Here is a 15,304-nt window from a genome sequence, read left to right as displayed (position 1 = left end):
TCCGCCCGTGCAGCCGGACCCTAACCCTAACCCTCTTCTGATGATGCCTAACAGAGGAGGGAGAGGAGGAGGGGGGAGGAGGAGAGGGAGGGGAGGAGGGAGAGAAGGAGGGAGTGGAGGAGGTAGAGGAAGAGGGAGAGAAGGAAGGAGGGGAAGAGGGAGAGAAGGAGGGAGAGAAGGAGGGAGTGGAGGAGGTAGAGGAAGAGGGAGAGAAGGAAGGAGGGGAAGAGGGAGAGAAGGAGGGAGAGAAGGAGGGAGAGGAGGAGGGAGAGGAGGAGGTAGAGGAAGAGGGAGAGAAGGAGGGAGTGGAGGAGGTAGAGGAAGAGGGAGATAAGGAGGGAGTGGAGGAGGAAGAGGAGGAAGATGAGGAAGAAGAGGAGGAGCTCACTTGAAGGTCAAGGATCAAGCAGTTAGAGGAACAGGCAGGAGGAGAAACTGAAGGGGACCTGGGTGGAGATGGTTCTGGAGAGCTGGCTGCTGCAGGGACCCTCAGACTGGTCTGATCCGGGGCGTGGACAGTCCAGTGGGAGCACTAAAGACAGAAACAAACCAACATTTCAACATTTAAAGTCTGAAGTTATAAAGAACATTCAATAAGCGTTCCTTTAAGTCATTCAAACAAACACATTTCTACAAGTATTTGCTGTAATTCATATTTGTATTGTTTTGTAGGCAGGCTGTCAGCCTATATGTTTATTGTTGGTGTGATGTGCTTCACCTCTCAAAAGACCAAAGTGCACACTCACAAAGATTGATTTTGGATAAAAAATGAATTATCTGAACAAAACTTCTTTCACAGTTTCTTCCACAACACAATATTAATAAAAAAACATTGAGGTTTTTAACCAGTAAAAAGATAAGTAAACATAAATATTTAGTTTGTAAAAAGATCATGACAGAATCAGCTGTTAAAATGATCAAGGGTTTAAAGAAGGTTCATATGTAACTTTTGAATATGTTGTATATTTGAGTTTCTATATAGAACTTTAAATAGCCTCTAAATAAAGGTCAGTATTTAATGTTAAACTAAACAATCAGATAACTACAAACAAGACTTTTACTGAAACTTCAAGTTGTTAAGGATCAGTGATTTACTTTAGGGTTTAAAAAAAGATTTAAATCATGCTTGAGATTAAATACAAACCAACTGTTGAGTTAAAAGGAAATAAGTGAATAATTACCTCTGCAGGAGAGGAAGGAGAGCAAGGAGGAGTTACAGGCAGGGACCTCGGTGATGAATCTCCTGAAGAGCCGGCTGAAGACGGGATCCTCCTGAGGCTCACCCTCGGGCTGGACCAGTCCGGGTCCTGGACGAGGGTGTAGGCCATCCTGAATCGCTGGTTCGTCTAAAAGACAGAAACAATCCCAAAATGTAAACCTCTGATAAATTGAAGAATATGTTTTCTAAAAAATTAAGTCCTCACATCCTCACATTACAAAGTTATGACCAACAATCAATAATTCTTCATGAAATGATTCAAAGTCACATTTCTATGAGTATTTACAGTAGAAAGTATTTTTTTAATATCTATATATTCTTGGTTTAATGTGTTATTAAAGTTTACACTCACATAGATTCATTCAGGATCAAACTTAAAGTTCCTGAACCAAACTTCTTTCACTGTTTCTTTCTTAACACAATATAAATGAAATAGACTATTTGAGTTTGAAAACAGTTAAAATCATTTAGTTTTTATAAAGATCACGACAGAAGCAGACATTATTATGTTTTAATATTTAATTTATTACATGTATTCATATTTGTTTGTGATAAAAAGGTAAACGGTCTTAAAACCTCTGAGTCCATGTTATCTTATTGAACTTTAAATGTGTGATCGTATCGATCTAGTTTTATTCAAATCATCAATCTTACGTCCTGCATGCTCAAACACTTGTTGAGGAGGAGAAACGTTTTCGTTGAAGATCTTTTGTGAAGAAATCCTTGAAAATATGAAACTTTTAAACCACTTTGGATATTTTCTGTTGTCTCTGAGTTTGTTTTTGTTCGAATAAATTCATTTTCGTATCTGGTCTATCACCATGGCAACCATGCAGCAGGTTACTATGGAGATTTAAAATGCTGTTTACTTTTTAAATATAGCTAACTTTATTTTAAAAGTGTATTTAAACTACAACATGTAAATTAAAAATGAGCTAGACTACAACATGTAAATTAAAAAAGAGCTAGGCTACAACATGTAAATTAAAAAAGAGCTAGGCTACAACATGTAAATTAAAAATGAGCTAGACTACAACATGTAAATTAAAAATGAGCTAGGCTACAACATGTACATTAAAAAAGAGCTAGACTACAACATGTAAATTAAAAATGAGCTAGGCTACAACATGTACATTAAAAAAGAGCTAGACTACAACATGTAAATTAAAAATGAGCTAGGCTACAACATGTACATTAAAAAAGAGCTAGGCTACAACATGTACATTAAAAAAGAGCTAGGCTACAACATGTACATTAAAAAAGAGCTAGGCCTACTCTCCTAGACAAAAAGAACATAAATAAAGTTAATGAATTAAGACCCTAACGATGAGAAACTAATAAAGGATGAAAACTGAGACAAACGCACATCAGTCCAACATCTGGGGCAAAGTTAGACTACTTTCATTAGTTCTTTTTTTGTTGTCTATTTGAACTCGACCTGGTCTAAACTCTTAAATTAAATTGTGTTACTATTTTCAGTGTCTGTCAAACGTCTGTCATGTGTTAATGTGAGTTTTAAATGTCATTTAATAAACTTTAATCATGCCTTGTTTAATCTCAAAGTTACGATCGTGTCGACAGTAAAACAGGAAGTTTTATTCAAAGAATCAATCTTACGTCGTCCATGTTGACACTCTTGAGCTTCGTGATGATGTTCAGTCGATGTTTGGAGAACAAAAAGTCCTTGATGAAGATCTTTGTCCAAGAAATCCTCCAAAATATCAAACTTTGAAACCACTGTGAATATTTGCTGCTGTCTCTCACTGAGATTTGTTTCAAAGTACTTTGACTTTGTTTTTGTTCGAATTACTTAATTTTTTGAATCGTCTCCTGGCAACCTGGGTTACTATGGAGATTTGAAGTATGCCTACACATTATTTAGGCTATTTGAATGTAGGCTATTTAATTCTACAATCTACATTTTTTTTAAATATATAAAACTGGAACTTATTTTTAGCCAATTTTTTTTTTTTATGAAATTTTACAGACAATCTAAAGTCTCACTTAAAGTAAAATGCACAAGTAACACATCTAAAGTGTTATCTCCTTTACAACAAAAACATACCAAAGTGTTTTTAAAGAGCAAGCACTTCATAGTCTTTGGTTTGGTAAACTACATTACAGTATATTCAAAATGGTAAATGGACTGGACTCACATAGCTCTTGTCTAGTCTTCTGACTATGAAAACACACTGCATGTAGCCTATAACATTCCCCACAGATTTGTTTGATTTTTTTCCCCCATATTAACCCTTACATGCATGAATTATAATATCAGGTAACCCGTTTTTTTTTTAATGCAATTTGCAAATTGCAAAAAAACCTAAAATGCAAAAATACTTGTATTTATTCATTTTGGAGTGCATTAACTTTTCATCTCATAAGTCCGATTTTTTTATCTCATAATTTTGACTTTTTATCTCATCATTTCGACATAATATGGGCAATAAAAAAATTCTCAACAAAGTTTAAATTTCAATATTTCTAACTGGTGGAAATGGGCTTCCATAGTCTGATTGGATTAAATATTAGATTTCACTATGCACTTTTAAGTTTATGGCACCATTAATCAATCAATCAATCAATCAATTTTTATTTGTATAGCGTCAACTCATAACAAGTGTTATCTCGAGACACTTTACAAGAAGCAGGTAAAATACCTTACTCTTTGTTATGTTACAAAAAGCAGGTAAAAGACCTTACTTATTGTTATGTTACAAAGATCCGGCCTATCCATCATGAGCACTTTAGCAAAGCAGCAAAAGTTACAGTGGTAAGAAAAAAACTGCCTTATTAAAAGGCAGAAATCTTCGGCTGGATCCCCGGCTCATGTTCTGGCAGGCCGTCAACCGACGATCTTGAGGAGCCATTAGTAAAGGAATTCAACCAACCAGGGCTCTCCAATTATTAAAGCCCCACAACGGCTATTTAGTTTTTAACCCTAAAATTGATGCTCCTAGTCTAACATATATAATTGTTTTCCAACAATGGGGAAAAAAACCTAAACTGTAGGCTATTTCATTAACTGTAGCCTACTTCCCCCCCACACACTATAGCCAATGGAGAATTCCTTCACAGCAATCGCTGGACCAAACTTTCTGCCCTAATTAGCCCACTCAGACCGAGACAAGAGTTGTTCCATGTCAAATGCTGAAGCAGAGTTACCCTAGAGCAAATCTAACAGGGGGAATCAGATAAAAAGTCATTAACAAAACTCCTAGTGAAGTCAATTCGGGGGCGGAGCGCACATGGAGCTCCGCCCCGAATTGCACACTGCAGGACTGTCTCGCCGCTATATTTATATTTTTTCCGCCATTAGCTTTCTCCATAGAGCCTGTTAGCATAGCTTCCAAGCAATATGGTGGATGTTAAGTTTTGATTCTGGGAGTGAGTTCCCACCCACTGATCTGTGATTGGTCCTTAACTTCAGTGGTCGAAAATATGAGGAACTAGCATTGTAGTTTCACCCCACTAACCGCAACAGCTTCCAGTGATGCAAAAATGGTCATTTTGTGTCACTGGAAGCTCCTTTTCAGACTTAGAAATACAAAGATTTCCCATCTCGAGAAAATGAGGGAGGGATGCACGACCATTCAAAAATACTACCAGGTTTCTAATGATACAAAGCTTAATGCAAATGGGTGAAGTATCTCTTTAAGTGAATGATGACATATCTGTTCAATTTAATTGTGTTTTATCTGTTTATAGTGATTAAAGGGGCCTATTTTTAGTTCATTCTCGCCACTGTTACCAGTGCAGGGAGGGATATTTAAGCACATAAACGTCTTAATGCTTCAGAGTTACAAAAAGTCCTGTGAGGAAACTATTCATGCTGATGAATGTTAACTTGCACTATGCAATTTATGCCATTTTATTTATGATAGTTACTAATGTAACTCAGGTTCTCTGAAACTTGAATTAGACATTTATTTTTATAAAAGTTTGTCTATTAACGTATTTACAGTTTTGATACCTGAAGAGAAATGTAAGCATTGTTGTACAACTAAACTGAGATTTTGATTTGCCTTATGGGTTTACTGAACTATTACACTCATTCTATTTTGACAGTAGCCAGTAGCAATTGATTTGATTACAGAATGATAATTGAGAGAAATGATCTGGCCTCATTTCTAGGTCAGGTTTTGGTGACGGGCTGGAAATCATCAGACAGCCCGAGGTCCATTCCACAGAGGACTACGGATTCCAGATTGTCCTCAGATCCAGATATTCACAGGTTCCAGTGTTTCCAGATTGCACACAGATTCCCAGTCCTGTTGGCTGGGTGGTGAGCTGGATCGTGACTGTGATTTTTACTTTAGAAGGATTTTCCCTTCCTTGCTCATCGTGTGGTATGTCAAACACTGACACACATTCCTAAGGGCCCCAACGGTTGAAAACTAAACTCAAGGGACAAAAAGGGTTTTCCTTTCGTTCGCACTTTATTATTTTAGTTTGTTATTTTTCACATCTGTCATACCTGTTTATCTATGTATGTATGAACCATATTTTGAGTATTTAATATACAGGTTCAAACTTTCATTCTGGTGTGGAAATTCTCTTTATTGATATTCAAATTCTCTGGCTCTTAACAATCTAGTTTATTTTGATATTGGTCCACATTCACATTGATGACAACATATAAGATAAAATTCTAATATTGTTTAGACCATTACTAAACTGTAAGAAGGGCTACAGAAGCAATACAAATAGATAGAAATCAAAAAGAGCCGCAAGCGACAATTATAGGGGTCGAAGCATTGGGATTGCATTAAAATAAAGTTGTCATTTCTGAGTTGTTGTCTTATCTTTTTTTGAAGTCCCATGACTTTCTGTTTATAAATGTGTGTTACTTGATGTTTTATAAACCACTTAATATTTCATTCAATTCAATTATAAATATTACTAGTATTAGTTGCAACGTTATAATAGTCATTCACATATTGTTTATGAATGGTTTATAAACCATGTATAAAGCAATTGTTAAAGTGTTATAAACATCAATTCCAACTTTATAATAACCATCCAAATGAAGTTAATAGATGCTCTACACATTATTTATGAACCATTTACAAAGTATTATAATCTTCAGTTCCAACTTTATAATAACCATCCAGATAATGATTGTAGATGGTTTAAAAACCAATTATTAATCATTGATAAAATATGAATTATCTATCTAAAAAATATTTATAGATGCTTTACAAAGTATCAGTAAGGGATTATAATCTTCAGTTCCAACTTCATAATAACCATCTAAATAATGTTAATAGACGCTTTATAAAATATTTACAAACCATGAACAAATATCTGGTCCATAGCATTACAAATCATTAGCAAACATTATTAACTATCATTTCATTGTTTGTTAACAGTAAATAACTATGAACTCATGGTTAATTTACTATCTATTTACCCTTATTTACCCTTGCATGCATTTATTTTTTTCATTTCGATTCAATAATCGTTTAGGAAGAGAAGCACCATGATTAAACTATAGGCTATTGTTACCTATTTATAGCCAAACAAAACTGAACATTCACAGCCTCAGCATTATAAAGAATTTAAACACATATTTTATTTCTTCCTATTTCCCTCTTTTCACCAACATTATATTTTAAACTGGGAATTTCCTTTTTCTTGGGCTGTGCGCCTCTCCCCCAGCTCGTGTGCTCCTCTCCATAGTGCGCTCCTCTCCTCCCTCTAAAGCCCACTGCTGCTACTCTGTAGGACACTTGAATTGGGGGACCTCACCACTGCTTGTACCCCCGTCTTCGATACCTTTTTCCAGAGCATTTATGTCCGATCAGACACAGCACTGGCCAGCTGTCTGGAGCACAACAATGTGCAGAGTGTTGCGCCTGAGCGCCACAGAGGACACAGCTCACACCTCCTGCATGTATGACAATTCATCTTCAAAAGATGGAGGGAAGAGAGGCCCTGTTTAATGCCGAGGTTTTCTTATAAGCCCAATTTTCTTTTTGCAATATTCAGATTTATTTTCTATAACTTGAAAATATTGTACGTTTATTTGCCTCTTCCACTGATACCTATTTTGCGCTTGCAGTCATCCTGCTTTCCGTCCAAACTCTCCATGACGTAAACCAGTAGAACACACAAAAACCTAACTTAAATACCGTAGTACCGCCTCCACAAGGTTTGCACCTGTTGTCATTCACGCTAATGTTCTTAGTAGATCACCGGCAAATCGCACACCAACCAAACGTGCAATTTTTTGGAGTGAACACGCAATTTAGTACTCTTTAAATGGGAGCTTAGTAAATCTGACCCTTTGTGCATCGAGTATATTGACATGACAAAAGCACTAAGAACAAGATCAGTTGCAACAGGGGTCATTAGTCTGATTCACATCTTCAACACTAGGAGCACACAGGATACATAGCCTGCTTATCCATTAGAGGTGCCCTGTCCAAGCCCCTTACTTTTAATCAGCTGTGTTCAATTTGCATTTTCACATGGCATTATTTTATATACTTATTTGAAAGTAAGGGTGTAGCCCGGTTGAAAATTGGGCTCTGTAGTGTTTTCTAATGTATTATTGTGTGTTTTCTAATCTGTCAGTCAGGATAGTGTCCCTCAGATTCTGCTCCCATTGGCTGGTTCACTGAATACAGACTCTCGATTGGCTATGGGAGATTAAGTCCCGCCTCCAAACCAAAGAAACCAAACGAGTGCTACTCAGGGAAACTTATTTCGAACCAGTATAACATTTGATAAAAAAAAAGTCTAGCTTGCAGTTAGACGACACTTTGAGAAGAGGGAGAGATAACCACCAGGAGCTTGAGAGCTGCAGTGTCTTGGCTAGGTTATTGAGGTATCCTAGATTGGATGTGGATTCTCTTGACGAACGAGATGGCGAGCCGACCCTGAACCTGTGAGGAGGGAATCATCATTTCTTCTATCCCATCACTTGATATCAGTGTGGTAGGACTGTTGAAGCCCTATGGTTGAAGCCCGACTTAAGACCACCTGACTTTTGGATCTTTCAAAATAAGAGCTCTTGAACTGAATGACATTGACCTATCTGACTAAATCTTAACTGACTTCAACACAAGAACATTCAAACTTAAGGAACTTTCAACTCTTTAAAGAGACTTTTGGAAGGGATTTGTTTTTATTTGTTGTTTATGAACACTGTAAACATTTTTGTTAATGCTGTTAATGCTGCATTTCATATTTCAAAAGTATTTCGTGCTGGTTTAAAGGGAACCATTTTGTGTTCAATATATATTTTATATAGTACACTGTGGCTCCAGTTCTTATTGTGTCTGTCAAATTACTTTTAAACCCCTTCCTGAGAACCTATAGACAGATTCAACTTATTTTCTTACTTCCACATCGCAATGTTTCAAATATTTGTTCACAGATGCAACTTATTTTCAAATGGCAATATTTAAGAGTATTTATTTTGTTTGCAAGTAATGCAAGTTATTTATTTTCTACTGTTTGAGAGAACTTGGTTTTTCTTTAAACTAAGACGTTTTCAATTCAACCAATGCTTTGTTTTCAGTTCAAATCTTTCAAATAAATAAACATAAATAGTTCATTTGTGTGTTTCCTTTATTTGTTAAAAATCACAAAGCCATGCACTCTTACATGAGAAGAAATATCCCAGAATTAATAGTTGAGGATATTTACAGTACAGACCATGTCAGTGAACCATGAGGGTAACAAAAACAAAAGAATCCTTCATTAGGCTAATCGAGGTCAAATGTTCAACTAAACATGATATTGACTTGAGGTTATATTTTCCAGCCCTATTGTGCACTGTTTCAACATACTTTTTGTCTGTATCTAGATGCGTTACTTGTGGATCCTCCGTCGGCGTGAATAGCATGACGCGCTCCTCTCCTGCTTGTGTGTAGCTGGACACGCCTGATCAGTGTGTACGGCTCACTGCAAGTCTTGTAACTCTTCGCTGTTGTTGTGTTTTTGTTTGTATTACTAGTGTATTTATGTTCAGGGACAGGGACTGCTTGCGGGGCTCGTACCTGCCCCTCTGGTGTGACGGTGCTGCATTCATTCAGGAATAACTGCTGCTTTGCCTCGACACGGCTTCGTTGAGCTTCGTTTTGCCTGTTTTGCCTCTGTGCTGCTTCACCTTGCTGCCTTCTTTGAGCTTGCTTTGCCTTGCATGACTTCTTTCGCTGGCTGCTTGGTGTGTGATTCTTATGTGTATTCATGTAGTTGTCAGCAGTGATAGTGCAGGGTATACGTTTCTTATTTAACTGTCTCCATAGACTGTAACCACTTCCAAATCTCCTCCGATTCACACCAATGATTGATTGACTGTAGAATGTTGCAATTTTTTGTAGGATGGTGAGGGAATCACTCTTCCTACTCTGTCTGTAATTGGCTAGTACACACCAATTATGGAAGAGTAGTTTTGCATGTGCATTTTTACAGCAGAGGCCATTAATCCTCTGCTGGACAGGACACTTAAGAACATTTTTTTAGGGAAACATTAAGGCACCACTACAACACTGGTTGTCAGCCCTCCTTTTGCAGGTCAATTTAAGGGGTTCATGTACTAAATGTGGGGTTGATTATATGCTTATTTTGCTCTTGATTTGCTGTTCATATTTTTTTTTTCATCTTTTGCCTATCTAGTAGCTGAGCCTGCTACACGTTTCCGTAAATGGTATTGTCATGTTTTTGTTAATGAATTTAGTTAGTCAACAGGAGACATCAACATTTTTTATATTGAATTTTCATTATCTTTTCTATTTTTGTTTATTGATTTTTTAAAAACATCAGAACCTAATTGGGCTCAACTGAGTGATTTATTTTCTATTTTCTTTCATTATTTGTTTCTGGGTTATTTTGATTCTTAACTTGCAATTGCAGGTTGTTTTGGCGGCATTTATTTAGTAATCGAAATGAATCTGTTAAACGGTGGCTGCCAACCCTATACCATTTGGTAAATTTTGTTTGTAAATTGTGTTTTGTTATGTTCTTTTGCTAAGTACAACCCCACCAATATACTTTGCAGTTGCTGAGAGGTGGTGGGGCTGGTGTCCCAGGTGGTGGTTTCCCCCTTCCTGTTAGCTGTGTATCCTGGTCTTGATTTTGCTTCACTTTAGTCTGTGCGAATGACTGCAACTGGTTTTTGTCTGTCATATGTTCTTTTACACCAAACAAGTGGACAAAGGATGCTATTTTAGCAACATTTGGTCCATACTCTGCCAGTAAAGGGGATAGTTGGGTTGCCATACCTTACCTTTCCTCAGGCCTGGCTTCTTCTGTGTGCATGTCCTCTTATTTGGTGCTTATTTGGTTGCATGTGATTTTGCTGTTTCCTATCCCCCTGTGTGTTCTTTGTCTTGCAGTTGATTGTAATCAATCTACTGAATACTGTTGGTGGTGAAGCCCTCAGTAACCCTTTTCCCTTCACTTTTCTCCTCCTTTGGGTTCCCCAGGCGCCCTTCCCCCTGTACTGGTAATGTCAATCTATCTATATTGAAGCTTTTTTTTTTTTCAATATCTATTTAATTAAAACGATCAATTTCTGCAACTTGAAGTTCACATCTCTGCCCCATTCTTTTGATTAAACAGACCTGGGTGTTTTGGGGATGTTGTCTGGGTTAAATTCCCAATATGTCGGTGTCTTTCCCTTGGTCTGATCAATCTTTTGAAGCTGATTCTGGATTTCTTGTCCCTCCATAGAAAACCTGTAAATAACTTGAATACATTAGGGGGAATTTAAGTGGTAAAGCTGATATAAGAAATAATAGTCTACGTAAAATATTCATCTTAATCAATTCTGCCCTTCCACATAGTGAAATAGGTCAAACTGGATCATCTTAAGGAGGTGTGGGCCATTTAAATCAAAAATCTCCTGTATGGGAGTCCTGATGTTTAAACATTGTCTATTTTGACATCAAGTGGAATACCCAATGTAGAGAATATTTTGTCAAGTTTAGGAATCGTCCACACCAACTTTTTCCCATGGTGACTGAAACCTGGCTGTGTCGAGATGAATATGTTAGTTTGAATGAATCCACTCCTCCCAGTCATTTTAGTACTCATATACCTCGAGACACTGGACGAGGTGGTGGAGTAGCAGCTATTTTTAATTCCAGTCTTTTAGTTAACCCTCGACCAAAGCTGAATTTTTCTTCTTTTGAAAGCCTTGTTCTTAGTCTTCCACATCCAGTCTCAAGAACCTTTCAGCCAGTTCTAGTTGCTGTAGTTTACCACCCTCCTGGCCCATATTCTGAGTTTCTATCTGAATTTGCAGAATTTTTATCAGACTTAGTCCTTAGCAGTGATAGAATAATTGTTGTAGGTGACTTCAATATCCATGTGGATGTTGATAATGATAGCCTGAGCACAGCTTTCATGTCACTGTTAGACTCTATTGGTTTCACCCAGGGTGTAAACAAAACTCATCGTTTTAACCACACCCTGGATCTTGTTTTAGCTTATGGAATTGAAATCCATAACCTTACAGTTTTCCTAGAAAATCCTCTGCTATCAGACCATTTTTTTTATTACATTTGATTTTGTCCTACCAGAATTACCTCTGCCTGGAAGAGGTGTGCTCTCTAGAAGTTTGACGGATAGTGCTGTGGCTAGATTTAAGGAAGCTATTTCAGCTGTTTTTGATTCAGTACCGTGTTTTAACCCAGTTGGAAACTCTTATGATAGCTTTAGTCCCTCTCAGCTAGATCAGTTTGTTGATAGTGAAGTGGATTCGCTGAGAGTTACTCTTGATTCGATTGCTCCCCTGAAACAGAAGGTTGTCAAGCGGCGGAGAGTGGCTCCATGGTTCAACTCAGAAACCCGTACTCTGAAACAATCGTCGCGGAATTTTGAAAGAATATGGCGCTCGACCAAAACGGTAGAATCTCGTTTTTTCTGGCAGGATAGTCATAGAAGATATATGAAGGCTCTACGTCACGCCCGAGCTGCCTACTACTCCTCTCTAATCAGGGAAAACAAAGGCAATCCTAGATACCTTTTCAGCACTGTAGCCAGGCTGACAGAGAGTCATGGCTCCATTGAGCCTTGTATTCCTTTAGCCCTCAGCAGTAATGACTTCCTGAGCTTTTTCAACAACAAAGTTCTAGACATCAGAGACAAAATTGGTAACCTCCTGCCCTTACCTGGTGCAGATACGTCTGATACGGCAGAGACAGTTCCAGGACCAGATATTAGTCTCGATTGTTTTTCTCCAATCGACCTTTCAGAGCTATATTCCATTTTTTCTGCGTCTAAACCGTCAACCTGTATTTTGGACCCAATCCCAACCAAGCTGTTTAAGGAAGTCTTTCCCTTAGTTAGCAACTCCATATTAGATATGATCAATATGTCTTTACTGGCAGGCTATGTACCACAGGCATTTAAAGTAGCGGTAATCAAACCTCTACTTAAAAAACCTACTCTAGATTCAGGAACTCTAGCTAACTACAGGCCTATATCCAACCTTCCTTTTTTCTCGAAGATCCTGGAGAAGGTGGTAGCTGAACAGCTGTGTGACTTTCTCCATGACAACAGTTTATTTGAGGAGTTCCAGTCAGGATTTAGAGTCCACCATAGCACTGAGACTGCACTAGTTAGAGTTACAAACGATCTACTTCTAGCCTCAGACAGGGGACTTCTGTCTGTGCTCGTCTTGTTAGATCTTAGTGCTGCTTTTGACACCATTGACCATCAGATCCTGTTGTACAGACTGGAGCATTTGCTTGGAATTACAGGGACTGCTTTAAGTTGGTTTGAATCCTGCTTATCAGACCGATCTCAGTTTGTACATGTTAATGATGAGTCCTCTATGCACACTAAAGTTTGCCATGGAGTCCCACAAGGTTCAGTGCTTGGACCAATTCTCTTTACATTATATATGCTTCCTCTGGGAAATATTATGAGGAAACACTCCATACAGTTTCATTGTTATGCAGATGATACTCAGCTTTATGTATCAATGAAGCCCGATGGTACCAGTCAGTTATGTCAGCTAGAAACATGCCTTAAGGACGTTAGGACCTGGATGACCAAAAATGTTTTGCTACTTAACTCAGACAAGACTGAAGTTATTGTGCTAGGCCCTAAGAACCTCAGAGAGACTTTTTCTAGTGATTTGACTGTCCTTAATGACATCAGCCTGGCATCTAGCACCACTGTTAGGAATCTAGAAGTTATTTTTGATCAAGATATGTCTTTTAGCTCTCACATCAGTCAAGTTTCAAGAACAGCCTACTTTCACCTTCGTAATATATCCAAGATCAGGAATATCCTGTCGCAAAGTGATGCAGAAAAACTTGTTCATGCATTTGTTACCTCCAGACTGGATTATTGTAACTCTCTTTTGTCAGGGTGCTCTGGTGGGTCTCTAAAGACTCTTCAACTGGTCCAGAATGCTGCAGCTCGTGTACTGACCAGAACCAGGAAATGGGACCACATCACTCCTGTCCTGGCTTCTCTGCACTGGCTCCCTATACAGTCTAGAATAGAATTCAAGATCCTTCTTCTCACCTACAAAGCTCTAAATGGCCAGGCACCATCTTACCTGAAGGAGCTACTAGTGCCGTACTGTCCCTCGAGAGCGTTGCGGTCCCGGAGTGCAGGCCTGCTGGTGGTACCTACAGTCTCTAAATGTACTATGGGGGGTAAAGCCTTCAGTTATCGGGCTCCTCTCCTCTGGAACCGCCTTCCAGCCGGGGTCTGGGAGGCAGACACAGTCTGTATTTTTAAGAATAGACTTATAATAAATCTTATAGTTAGGGCTGGTGCTGGTGTAGACCAGCTCTTAGTTATGCTGCTATAGGCTTAGACTACCGGGGGAACTGGCACCCTGAGCTCCTCTCTCTCTCTCTCTCTCTCTGTGTGTGCATATACAGTACATCATATTACTGCATGTATCTATCTATAAATCTCAGTCACTAACCACCTACTTTCCTGGGAGCTCTTGTTTGCCACACGCGCTGCATGTTTTCCTCCGTGCCGAGCACGGTATTCTTTCACGGTGGGGAGAAGTACCAAAGCAGTTGTTGCATCTTTTCTTTATAACTCCCCTCCCCATATCCGCCAGAACACTTTTTTTGCGTTTGTTCCATTCCCTTTGCCTGAATCTCAGCAAGTGCCATGGTTCTGCCGAGTGAGAGGAGCTCTGTCAGCGTCATCTCTGGTTTCTGTAGTGCTTGAGGCCGCGGATTATTACATGTGCACGATTGAATAATTATAATAATACATTTTATTTAAAGGCGCCTTTCAAAACTCTCAAGGTCACCTTCCAGAGCAGAGATAAAAACAACAAAGTAACAACACAATGATACAATTAACATTAAAAACACAAATGTACTGGATGTAAAGGAGTTATGAGAACGGGTGGAGAATGATCAGACTGAATATGCTAGTTTAAAAAGATGTGTTTTGAGGTGAGATTTGAAAATGGTGAGAGTGTCGATATTACGGATTTGTGGTGGGAGGGAGTTCCAGAGGTGGGGGGCAGAGCGGCTGAAGGCCCTGGACCCCATGGTGGACAGGCGGGCGGGTGGTGCAGTGAGTTGAATGGAAGAAGAAGACCTGAGAGTGCCAGTAGGTGTGTTGATGTGCAGGAGTTCAGAGATGTAAAGCGGAGCGAGGTTGTGGATGGCCTTGAAGGTGAGGAGCAGAATTTTGAAGGTGATGCGATGTTTAACCGGGAGCCAATGAAGCTGCTGTAGGACAGGGGTGATGTGATTAACAGAGGGCGTTCTGGTAATGATGCGAGCGGCAGAGTTCTGGACCAGTTGAAGTTTGTGGATGGACTTGAGAGGGAGACCAAAGAGAAGGGAGTTGCAGTAGTCAATGCGAGATGTAACCGAGATGGGTGTTGACGAGGATGGCAGTACTGCTGGGAGTGAGGGACGGGTGGAGGCGATTAATGTTACGTAGATGGAAATAAACAGACTGGGTGACATTATTGATGTGAGCTTGGAATGATAGTGTGCTGTCTAGGATGATAATCATAGTTTTGATCTCTCTTTCGACATCAGGAAAGTCACAGGTTGCTGCTAATTGCCACATCCTTGTGCGATAGGAGAGTTTCGCCAGCTAGTTGTTAAGCTTGTCTGAATTTCTAAGTCT

The sequence above is a fragment of the Labrus mixtus genome, chromosome 9 (assembly GCF_963584025.1).
Source record: "Labrus mixtus chromosome 9, fLabMix1.1, whole genome shotgun sequence".
NCBI lineage: Eukaryota > Metazoa > Chordata > Actinopteri > Labriformes > Labridae > Labrus > Labrus mixtus.
The sequence above is the reverse complement of the archived record's forward strand: the minus strand, read 5'-3'. Positions refer to the sequence as shown.